Source organism: Sciurus vulgaris, assembly GCF_902686455.1.
Source record: "Sciurus vulgaris genome assembly, chromosome: 1".
In the NCBI taxonomy this organism is placed as follows: domain Eukaryota; kingdom Metazoa; phylum Chordata; class Mammalia; order Rodentia; family Sciuridae; genus Sciurus; species Sciurus vulgaris.
Genome location: NC_136461.1, coordinates 200272373 through 200284825, shown reverse-complemented (window position 1 = coordinate 200284825; position 12453 = coordinate 200272373). Strand labels below are relative to the sequence as shown.

Sequence of the window (12453 nt, the reverse complement as noted above, 5' to 3'; positions counted from 1 at the left end):
GGCACCTGCTAGCAAAAAAGGTCAAACTATTAATATTCTAATACAGATCATGAAAAGGCTAATGAATGTTTGGAGCTAGATGGCATCTCGGAAATTTCTTATTTGATTTTACTGTATTATTGTGTGTATGGGGGAATTAAAATGTGAAACTGGGGCCTAGACAAATTAAGATGTTTTTCTCAACATTGGTGGGTTTAACCCGACTTGAACTTGAGCCCTCTCTCACTGTTCAATCCTCTGTAGTCTATAGCTTACTGAAGCCAGCCAGTCATAGACGCACCTCAAATGGCATTTCCTTTTACTGTATTTTTCGTACCTCATATTTCTAGGCAAGTTACACAGTACTTAAAGCACCTATTCCTTGACATTCATTTCTTCAATAAATAGTTAATGATCCCTTGTTATGTAATATACACTCAGTGTGGAGATGTAGATTAAATGGATGAGTCAGACACCTTCCCTTGAGGATCTGATAGGTTTTCTTAGTCCATATTGTAGATTATGGACTTAATGCTTTACCTGGGGTTAAGCAAATGGACATTTTTAGTCATGATAAACAATGACACAAAATGGTTCTGGCTCTATCTGCAAGAGAGTTTGCGTGCATTTTCCAAGAAGCAAGTTGTCATATTTGATGGTGGGTAAGAACGTATTGAAAAGGGGACCACTTCCAATTTTGAATTTCATGTTTATTTCAGCATTCTGGAATCTGCCCCAAGGGGCTGTCTTTCTTTTGGCTCAGCTCCCTGACTGGATGAAAGGGGATTTCCAGTGTCTTATTACCAGAGACTTATCTTGAATTGTGCAAGCGATGAGTATAAGCAATGGAAAGCATTTGGAAAAAGACATGACTAGCTAGAATCGTAAATAAGTGTTTACATGGATAGAGGAAAATGTAGCAAACTTTCTGATCATGGTAAAATGTGTTACCTATTATGCTGCCTGTATTGTAGACAGACAGACAGACACAAATCATAAAAAGTTACTGTTTTGTAAATCCAGGCCACCAGAATCTACTTATAATTGGCACCAAATTACAATCCCTTTTACCAGTCAGAATTCAGTGCTTCCTTCCCTGCCAGGAATAGCACTGTATTTGGGACAATGACACAGTGTTTTGAAATGAGAGGAAGGCTTACATCACTTTGGGACAATTAGTCAATACACTTTTTTTTTTTTATCAGGGCTTCAGTTTTTTCATTCTTCTTTCTTTTTTTAATTTTGGACATATAAGTTTAATAACGCTGTTAGTTCAGCAGATGAAAAGATGTGGCAAATGAATGGAAACAAGATTCATAAACTTAGAAGAGGGAAAGGCACTTTAAAACCACCAACATACAGACTGAATCAGACATCACTTTCCTACATTCATATATGAATACATGACCAAAACATGTATGTTCATAAGACCACATCACGTTCAACCACAGGAATGGAATCTAATTAGAATAAGTTATACTCCTCCATGTCTGTATAATATGTCAGAATACACTCTACCATCATGTACATCTAAAAAGAACAAATTGAAAACAAAAACAAACAAACAAAAACACCAGCACTACCTCGGAAGCTTGACTCCCCAGCCCCCAGCTGCAGTGATGGAGGCTGGCTGGTAGACACTAGAATAACACAGCTCCTCAGGGCTCCCATCTAGACCGGACTACTTTTTAACATTGAAAATAAAACATTTTGCCACAAAAAGCAAAATGACGTACTAAAACTGGTTTACAGAATTGTCCAAATTACTCTTTAAATATGATTTGAATTTTGTCATTTTCTTTGCCAAATGTATCCAAAACACTGAGTTTAATTTTAAAACTTAAAATTTAGATATTAGAATGCCCTAAACTGATAGTAATCATGATAACTTCCTTGAAGCCTCAAAGTGCATATCTCCCCTTTAAAATGTGTTTAAGTATCTTGTCACTAAGTTGTCATTCCCAAAGACATTTCTCAAGAAAAAATTATGAATTAAACACCTGCAAATTCTCCTTCACTTCTGTTGTAATCTAGCAATTTATCAAGCAACCCTGAGTGGTCAATCAAGTGAGTAAAGCTTAGTTTCTAGTTCTCTATAGACATGGCTGATTCCAACACATGAAGCAACAGCTGGCGACAGCTTCTCCACTTCCTTATTAACAGCTGTGACACAGACAGGGTGTTCTACCATCTATACATTTGACTAGTTTTAGCCTTCCTTCTCCTGAAACTGCTTCACCAATTCTGCTTCCTCGTTTAATCCTTGCTTAGGATTCTCACTCATAAAATCAAGTGACTCAGGTTCATATGCACTGATACTCTTGAAGGTAATTTTCAGATAGGTATTTTCTTCAGATTCATTGCCTGTGTGTTTAAAACTTTCTTGAAATTCCAGTTTTCTTCTGTTGAAGATGCTGGTTTCTCTGAAAAATCTGATCATTTTCTTCATTCTCTGCTTTAAGATGTTTTACCACACTGCAACAGGAATTAAACAAAAATCTCGTTTCCTTAATTTTTCTTTAAGGATTGCCCTCATTGGTTGTTTCTGTGAACTATTCCTATGGGGAGATGATGGATTCACACAGGCCTATGGAGTCCTAGGTAAGATCACAGCTGAGTCTGATGGACTTTGCATCCTGCAAATGAGATCTTGATTTACTTCACAGCACTGACTGTCCTCAGACCTGTTGGGACTGGAAGTGTATGCTCCAAAGGCAGAGACCGCCAAGGAGCAGCATTGGGTTCCAGCCCGTGGAGGATCGAGCCGTGCTCCAAATCGACTGCCCCTGCAGAGTAGAGTCTCTGACCTGACTTTCTGCGGAAAACTCAGCGGTCGGGTCACTACGCTCTCCACCGTGTCTACCTCAAAATTCAAATCCCTTAGAACACGGCTTCCCATTCTTTGGCCAAATCTGAGATCAAATGTGGTCAAACGGAATTTGCTGTTGCACAGTCCTGGAAGCAGAAGGGTCCCTGAAGAGGATGGGGTGGGTCCAGAACTGAGATGCTCGAGGTAGACATGGCCCTTGCTGAGCCCGGAGTAGCAGCATCCTTGGCCCGAAAATGCCATTTAAAGTTTTTTTCATCCTTAAAATGACAAAACAGTGGGTCGCATGATTCTGTAAAGCACGGAAAGGATGTGAGGATCTAGTAAGATAATGTGTGCAAAAGGGGCTGGTAGTTTAATAATTCTATCTGTCCATCTTACACGTCATCTTTGATCAGTTCTCATAATTAAACATATTAATAGACAAACATAATTTTTCAGTTACTCAGTAAATAAGTTGGAGTGGGCTGGTGGATGAAACTTGAGTCATACAACAATAGCTATTGATATTGTCAGCAGCTTCCTTACTCAGTTAAATAAGGAATGGAGCTGCAGTGGGATCCCTTATGCAAGACTAGACCCCACACTGGAGGTTGGGCTATTTGAGGGCAGAATTATTATTATGTGTCTCTTTTACTTTCCTTCCAGAGACACATCCTGTTTAAGGGAATTCTCTCATCTTTCCTTCCTGACAAGAGATGCTCATCTAGAATGGCTGACTGGGTTTTAGGAAGGGCCTGGTAAAGAGTTCTTTACCAGGACTCTGCAATTTAATTTTAGCCACAGGTGTCAATGGAAAAGATCAGAGTTCAGGCCACTCTGTAGTGGAAATGAAACTGGAGAAGGGCATGAAGCCAAAAATAAGGCCCTTCCTAAGTAGTGTTTGGGGACATGGACTTCAGCACTTCAAGTGCCCACAGCCCTGCACAACCTCTTGCTCAAGCCTTACAGGGGCCTGGGGGTCCTGCTATAGGAAAGCAGAGTTGCCTTTTCCTGACACCACACTCAGCAGGAAGGAATGCACCTCAAATAGCCTTGTTCACTCAGTTACCACTTTTGGACCTCCTGGTCCTGAGGGCCCTGCTCTGTTTGCAGTTGACACACTGCAGGAAACCAGCTGTTGATAGCAAAATACACTGAGTTTTGTTTAGGGCAAGAACTTGCATGAAATGTCATTAATTAAACACTGAATGGAATGTCTACTTGTCCCTGTGAAGGGGGAATACCAGGGAAGAAGAAGAAACTGTGTTCTGTGATAGATTGGACATTCTTGGGTTTTCTCTATGGGGTGGATGCTGCAGTTCCTAAAATACATTTTGCTTTCCATTTGTTAAAGTCCTTGATGGAACACTTTTACTTGTAAACTATGACTAATAGAAAATTAGTAGCCTATGACAGCTCATTACTTAAATGCTCACACTCATGATTGACATATGATTCATAATGCCACAAAAACTCTTTATTCCCTTCTTTTTTATGTACCTCCACTTTGAATTTTCCAAACAACCTTAAAATGTTCGCAAGGACTGAAAGTTCAATTTTGAACTATCAAACAAAAACATTGTTAATTTGGTAATATTGTTTTTCACTTACACTTTTTGTGCAGAGCACTGTGAATTTCTACACTTGTCCACTGTAGTTATTGACATTAGGGAAGTCATAGGTCATTAATCTCACCCAATGACAATGTGGCACACAATATTCCAGTAGTTACTCAATAAAGACTTGGAGGAGGACTGAAATAAATTCTAAGCTTCCTCATGTAGTAAACCAAGAGCTTCCACGCTGTGAGCCCACTGAGACACCCACTTTGTCTTCTGCCTTTCCTGACGCCCACCACCCCATTACTGTGGAAATGTTGCTTAGTGTTGTGTCCATACACAAGCAGGTCACCACTCTTTCCTGGCTTTCCTCTGCTGCTCTTGCCACCCATCCGCATAGAACACAGCGCCTGCCTGGCAATCCCCACCTGTTCTCTAAATGAACTCTTCATGTAGCATTTTATACGACTCTGAGCAGATCTATGACAGTATATTTCATGTGATTTGGGAATTATATTTTTTTACATGCTGGTGTCTCTCACTTGAACTCCTAACTGAGGTGATTGTCCAATCATCCTCCGCATCAAAAATATAACATGTTGAAGTTCAGCCCTTGGTGCTTATGAATGTGACCTTATTTGGAGTAGGGTTTTGTAGATGTAACTAAGACACAGATTAAAGTGAGGTCATTCTAGACAAGGGGGCCTTAAACCAAATTGACTGGTGTCTTTATAAGAAGAGAGACACAGAGGAGGTGGCCATGGGACAATAGAGACGGAGTTAGGAGCCCTGTAGCTGCCAGCCAAGGATGGCCGAGGATGGCAGCCACCATCAGGAGCTAGGAAGAGACAGGAAGGTCCTCCCCTGGAGCCTTCAGGGAGGACCTGGCCTTGATAACTCCTTGATTTCAGACTCCTGGCCTCCAGAGCTGTGAAAGCACAAATTCCTCTTGTTCTTACTCACCTACTTTGTGGTACTTTGCTGTGGCATGTTGGAACATGAACACAGAGCTTGTCTTATTTAATATCATATTTAAATTGTCAACATCATTCTTGGCACTTAGTAGACAGACAAATGATTGTTTTATTGTTACTTAAACTAATCTGAAAACATGCAGACTGTTCCACGGCTTTCCCCACCTCATACTTACCAGCTCTCCAAATCCATCCTGTGATATTAGCCCATATATGTGGTTCTCTGCTTGGGAAACTTTCCTAGTCAATTAAGTCCCTTCTCCTCTGGATTCTTAACCCATTTTCTTTTTCCTTATGATCAGGATCCTGGGTATTCGAGTGCATCTAATGTATACCTTGTCTCTGCAGAGATCTCACACAGTCTGGAGAAAATTCTGTTACCTATTGTCACGTGTGTAGAAGTCATACCACATTTCGTGAATAATATAATCATAACTATTTTTATAGGGTCCACATTTTAAAATAATAATGAGAAAAATTGTCTCAAGTTGATGAGATCGCTTACCCACATCAGGACTAGGAATAGACAGGGTCAAATGATTCTAGATTGTACTCTTTGCAGTTTTGCCTTTTAGTAAGATTTCAGAGTGGCAGCCATTAACTGAAGTCCTCAATTGCCCTCGCTGTCACTGAAGAAACCTGAGACTTCTGACCAGCAATAAGAGCTGAGCATACAGATATGTGGCACTTGTGGGCCCAGCCAACAGAGAGAGCTGGAAGCCAGAGGCTGCACAGACACACACACACACAGGCCTGTTGTAATCTCCAGCAATCAGGTCCAGCATATTCCAGCTTCCCATGGGATAGCTCACTCTGATCCACTTGCCCAAAATAGCAATTTAGCTTTTAGTAAGTTCAGATTTGATGGCATTAATTAGTAAATGGTAGCAGAGAGGAATGACATGGGGGAAGTTACAATGTGCTTTGTCCTCGTTCTCTTCGTTATCCTCCGATCCCCCCTTCCCAACATTTTCTGATGGCAGTAGGATGTTACAAAAATCTAGAATTATTAAGCTCTGATGAAAATGTACAGATGCTATCAATTCTACCTTTCAAAGGTAAGGAAGAGGCATTCTGTAAACTTCAAACGTTTTTTGTAAACATAAAGAGCTGTTGTCATTGCTTTAAAAATATGAACATGGCATTTTTTGATGAATTTACAGACTCATTAATGGCTTATTTCCATTACCTTAATTATTTTAAATTTATTTTTATAATCAGTACCCCAAAGTCTGCCCTTATCCATGGGGGACACCTTCCAAGAACCCCAGTGGATATCTGAAACCATGAGTAGTACCAAATCCTACATATGCTATTTTTGATATGAATATAAATTTATGATAAAATTTAATTTGTAAATGAGGAATAATAACAGATTAATTACAACAAAAATAAAATACAATTATAACAATATACCATAATAAATGTTATGTGAATGTGATCTTTCTCTCAGATTTCTTACTAGAGACAAAAAGGATGAGTGTCTAGTCTTGAGAGGACTCCAGTAGGAGGGAACAGGATTACACAAGATAGCATCACATTCCTCAGAGCAACATAAGATTCAAGACAAATTGTTTACTTCTAGAATTTTCCACTTAATTGTTTTCAGACTGCTGTTGTCTGTGGGTAACTGTAAATGCAGAAAGTGATGACTGGGGGCAAGGGATGACTACTGCATTAATTTTGCAAAATAATATCTTCCTAGCACTTCTTCAACAACATACCCCATCATGGGTATCCTAAACAACACACATTTATTTCTTATAATCCTGGAAACTGAGCCCAAAATCAGGTGCCAGCAGATCTACTTCCTCCATTCCTGTCTTACAGATGGCTGCCTTCCCATGGTGTCCTCATGTGGAGGAAAGAGAGCTTGGTCTCTTCCTCTGATAAGGACAATAACCCCAGCATGCTCCCCATGACTTCCTCTAAATCTGTTCACCTCCCAGAGTCCCCACCTCCAAATACCATCACATGGTTGGGCAGGGTCTAAGGTTTTAAGACATGAGTTGGGGTGCAGGGCACAAACATGCAACCCATAACAAGAAGCACATAATTTGAGGCAATAGCATTTGCTCATATAACAAGATCCTATCTGTTCTGTAAATTAAAGAGCAGGCAATGCAGAATGGTTAATTCTGAATATTCACAGGAGCATGAAATACTTGACTTGTTATTTTTAAAAGCCTAAATGTGTATTTTAGAAATCAGTGTGGTCAAAAACCTAGTTATTATTCCAGGACCCAGCACTTACCAACTGGTTTCCTAACCTCTTTGAAGGGGGCTGATCCTGAGCAAATCTGGGACATTTCACACATCAGTATAAATAATCAGAGTAAAGGAATACACTCATTAAAAATAGGAACCTGTGTGTTTTCAGTGACATATATGAAAAAATAGAAGACAAGACTCTATATTACAATAATACAAGAAATAAAGATGGAGTTTAAAAATCATTTGACAGTCATCAGAGATAATTAACTTGGGCAGGAAATATCAATGAATCTTAAAACTAGATAAAATGGGATGTAGAACAGGATTTTGCATAGTGTCAAAGAGCCTCCTCACCAAAAAAAAAAAAAAAAAAAAAAAAAAAAAAAAAAAAAATCTGTTAACTGCAAAGGTCAAATAAGCAATTTTAGAATAGAAAATACTGATATGAACTAATCAAAATTAAGAACACCATAAATAGTACAAACCAGCATCTGTGTACCACTAGAGAGGAGGCAGTGATAGGATTTTCTGACCCCAAATGCAGAACTAACCATGGGCAAACATTGAACAAACCAAATGGGAAGACAGTTTGCAAAATAATCAGTCTATCATCTTAAAGAAAATGTCAAGGCCATGAAAGTTAAGGAGAAATTGAGAAACTTATCCCAATAAAGACGAGTGAGTCATGACAACTTAGAACAATTTGATGCTAGATTGGGTCATTTTTCTGTAAAGGTTTGTCCAGGACAATTTGTTGAAATTGGAACAGGGTCGGTGAGTAAACAGAAGTACAGAAATTCTTTGCAGTAATTTTACAACATTTTTATAACTTGGAAATTTTTTCAAATAAAATCTAAAAAGTTGAGTAAAGATAAGACAACTTGAATTCTGGAATCCATTCTATTTTGTTTTTGGGGAAACTAATTCTATAAGAGATTTTGAATTGAAAATTTGGGAAGGCTCTAGTTACCATTGTTATTTTTCAGAATAATGGAAGATATTTCTATTCTTCACAGTCTAATGCTAGTGCTTGGGAAAAAATTCTCAAAACTCAAAATGAGCTGCTGCTTTGATCTTCTTAATCATGGTGTTATTTGGAGGAAGCTGGAAAGTAAATGAACTTTTTTTCAATCATGTTCATGGTACATTTAATTATAGGCATTATTTGGGGATACATGAAAGCATTCTAGTGGTATCTTTTGTTTCTTCCATGATAAGAACAAGAGAATTGTTATTTATATGGAGGAACGGATATATTTTTTTTCCAGGGGATAATGCAATTTAGAGTCTCTGTGTGTTTTAAGAGTTTCTCAGGGATGATTAAAGCCTTGAACTTAGATTGGAAAACTAATGCTCATCTGTCTAATGAATGTCCTTTCATTGCATGAACTTAAGTAGAAGTTAAAGTCATGACAGGATTAAACAAAGACAGGTGGCACTGTGAGAGGATTGGGGAAAAGTTGATAGAAAAATTCTTGGCCCTGAGATTGGAGAGACATTTTCAGAGTTGTTGGTAATCGGATTTTCTTCTGTTTTAATCTAAGAAATTAAATGTTTTTTGAAATGTGTGTGTTTTACCCATCATTTTATCCCAGTTACCTAGAGTTGCATCAATAAATGACTGAAAACTAAATAAATAAATTGAAAGCTGAACAAATGAAGAAAAATGAATGATTGAAATGAATTATTTTCTTTTATTGATTACCAATTCTAAACATTCTTCTTACATTTACAACTCATAGAGCAGAGATCTAAAGACTATGACTTATGGTCCAAATCTAGCTTTCTGTCCATTTTTGTAAATGGTTATTGGAACCTGACCACTGGTCTATGTGTTTTCATGATATAGCAGAGTCAAGTATCCACCATGTAGATTGTGTGACCCATCAGGTCTATGAGTTTACTGTCTGGCTTTTTTTACACAATATTTTCTGACCCTTCTTCTAGAGTATAATCAAGTGCTTGCTTAGAGTTTAAATGACAGTAAAGCCCCAAAGAGAGAACCTGATGCGATTCACAACAACAATTTCAATGCAGATGTAAAACCTTCCTGTTTGCTCTTCGGCTGTGTTAGGAACACAAGAAGCATCTCTGGGTATTTCAAAACAAGGAATTCAACACAAGTAACTGTTTGCAAAGGTGTTAGAAGGAATGGAGGGACAAATGTGCAGTGGTCATGGATTAGTAACTGCAGGAAGCTAAGACTAACCCAAATGTGGCAGAAGAAGAGAAAAGTCAACAGTGTTGCTCAGCACCATGTGATGCTGGTGCTGTGGGAACTAAGCCACCTGGGAGGACTATGCACATGCCAATGTCTAATGGCTTCCACTGCTGGAGCTGCCACCCAAGGGTGTGGTGGCTTTGCCCTTCCTCTCCCATCAGCTGTCCCCAGGGACACAAGTTAACAAGAGACCATTGGGCCATGGGGTCTATGGTTGTAGTTTACAGGCTGCCAGCCACAGGAGCACAGAGCAGAGAAGCAGTGACTGGGAAGTCGAGTGACAACAGACACTGTCTAACAATGCTAGTGCTCATCTGCAAATTTAATTATAAGTGCATCGTCCATTCAAGCCTCATCAGTAGTGATGGTGGTGAGGATGAGAAGGTGCTCTAAAAAGGATGCAACCAGGGAAAGCAGTGTATATAAAGTCAGCGAGATGGGACAGAGTATAATACATCAAGAGGAGCTGACGTGTCTTGATCGAAGCTGTGACAGGAAGAGAAGAGCATGACTTGTCAGAGCTGAAGAGGTAAAGCTGGATAGGGAGGCACATCCCGGATCCTTATGCCTAAGGTGAAAAGCGGCAGTGTAAATAAGAAAGAAACCTCATTATGACATTTTACCAAGACTTATCCATTCTGGACTTGAGATTCATCAGAGTCTGGCCATGTAAGCCAAGTGTCAGTAAAAGGAGCGACAGGGAAATTTCAATTTTAATGATGTTTCAGATTGATTAGCTGCAGGTCCCTGCAGATCTGAATTATGAAGGACTCTGAGCACCCTCCAGATTCACTGGAAAGAGCAGCAGGATTGATGTGTGATGCCTGTCACCAGCATAGGAATGGTACAATATGTCATGTTTGCTGCTCTGATTTTTAATGATGTACCTGATGATGTTGTATAATTCAGGAATTTCTGAAGACAACAAAAAGATTTGTTGAAAATGAATGCTATGGTTAGCAAGTCTTCAACACAGATTTATAGATAGAAATAAGGGGTCTGCAATGGGTTGTCACATTTGTCTCCAATTGTTCTCCAAAAAAAATGTGCCCAAGGGAATTGTTTCTGGACAGTCTAACTCAGGCATAATTCTGTGAATACGTTGCCTTGGTTCCACTGGATCTTGCCTAGGTTAGATATGTTTCTTCATGACATTCCTTAATTTTTTAGTGAAAGAAGTACAAATTTTTTTTCTACAAAATCATATGAGAATGAAATAGATCTTTACTTTTTTCATATATTAACTCAATTTTGTATCCTGCTTTTATAGTTGTGGATAGGAAAACAAAACCAAGTCAATTAAGAGCATCACCCCACACCCCTGCCCTAGAGTGGAGTTTTGAATAACAGAGATCATGCAGGTCTTATTTGGTGTTGACTGAGTCCGCCATTGTTATTGTCTTGTCTAAGAGTGTTCCTTAGGGCTTCACAGTGAATCAGTGGTATTGGGTCGTGTTGGGAGTGTAGAAATCTCCTGGAAGCTCTAAAGGGCCCTGCGTACATACACGCAAGCTATTTCATTCCAATAGCTGACTTCTTACCACCCTAGAGACTCAACTGATGAGCAAATCAAACCTTCTCACAGCTTCGCCTCCATAACTCGATCTTTGGTCATCTACATATTTCACAGAAGTGTTCAGAAGAGGAAACAGGACTTTCAGTGTTTGCGTTCTTGTTCCCTCCAAATCTTCTTCACCAGCCATGGAAGCTGGGGAGCAACGATTGCTTGAAGTGGGATAGGTAGAACAACAATAAAGGTAAGAAGCATCCATAGTTCCATTTGTGCCTGCAACTATTCAAAAATACCCTTTAATCACTAAGCTTCATGTGCTAATGCAGGAATCCCTGCAGAACACTGCCAGTCGGGCTTGTGTGCTTTTTTTGGACTCCCTGAGGGGGGACTCTTCTCCAAGAAATGACTGTTTGCTCCTTTATTTCTCACTCTGGTTTTCTTGCCATAGGAAGGAAATAAATGAATGAAGGAGCAAGGTTAATGCCCTTATTTTGTGGATGAGAAAGCAAATAAACCAACCTAACCCCACAAGCATATAACAAATTCATAGTACAGCTAAAGACCAAGACTTTTGATTCCCAGGTCAGAGTATCACCTCCAGGTGTATTTCCCAAAATGCACTGAGGATAGGAAAAAATGGAGACAAGCGGCTTGAACAAACATTTCACAAAAGAAGACATATAAAAAGCCAGTTGCATATCTTCAGTCACATTACTTTTCAGAGAAATGCAAGTTAAAACTACCATGTTAAGCCACTCCACACTCACTAGTATGGCAAAAACCAAAAAGACTTAGTAAATGCCAAGGATTAGAGAAGATGTGGAGCAAGTTGGACCTTACACACTGCTGGAGGGAGTATAAAACCATTTGGCAGCATCACATACATTTAAATATATTCTTTACCATGTGACCCCTAGATATTGATATAAGAGAAATAAAAATGCATGTTTACACACATGCGCACACACACACGCGCACAAGAATGTTCAGAACATCTTAGTCATAACAGGCCCCAACTTGAAACAGCCTATGCAGAAGAATGGACAGAAATGCTGGTGTACTCATACTTTGAAAGGAACAAAACACTGGCACCTCCAACAACATGGCTGAGTTTCCAGAATATGGTAAGTTAAATAAGCCACATCCACATGTGGCTAAACACATGTGCCCTGTGTCATACCACT

At 39.2% G+C, this 12453-nt stretch overlaps 1 pseudogene across 1 annotated transcript; it reads right to left on the bottom strand.

Moving 5' to 3' along the window:
• Window positions 1-1849: 1849 nt before the first annotated feature.
• Window positions 1850-5941, bottom strand: LOC306669335 (swi5-dependent recombination DNA repair protein 1 homolog; annotated as a pseudogene). Its single transcript, XR_013766977.1, has 2 exons — window positions 5827-5941; window positions 1850-3098 (listed from the first exon to the last, which is right to left on the bottom strand). The product of XR_013766977.1 is annotated as a swi5-dependent recombination DNA repair protein 1 homolog (transcript).
• Window positions 5942-12453: the final 6512 nt, after the last annotated feature.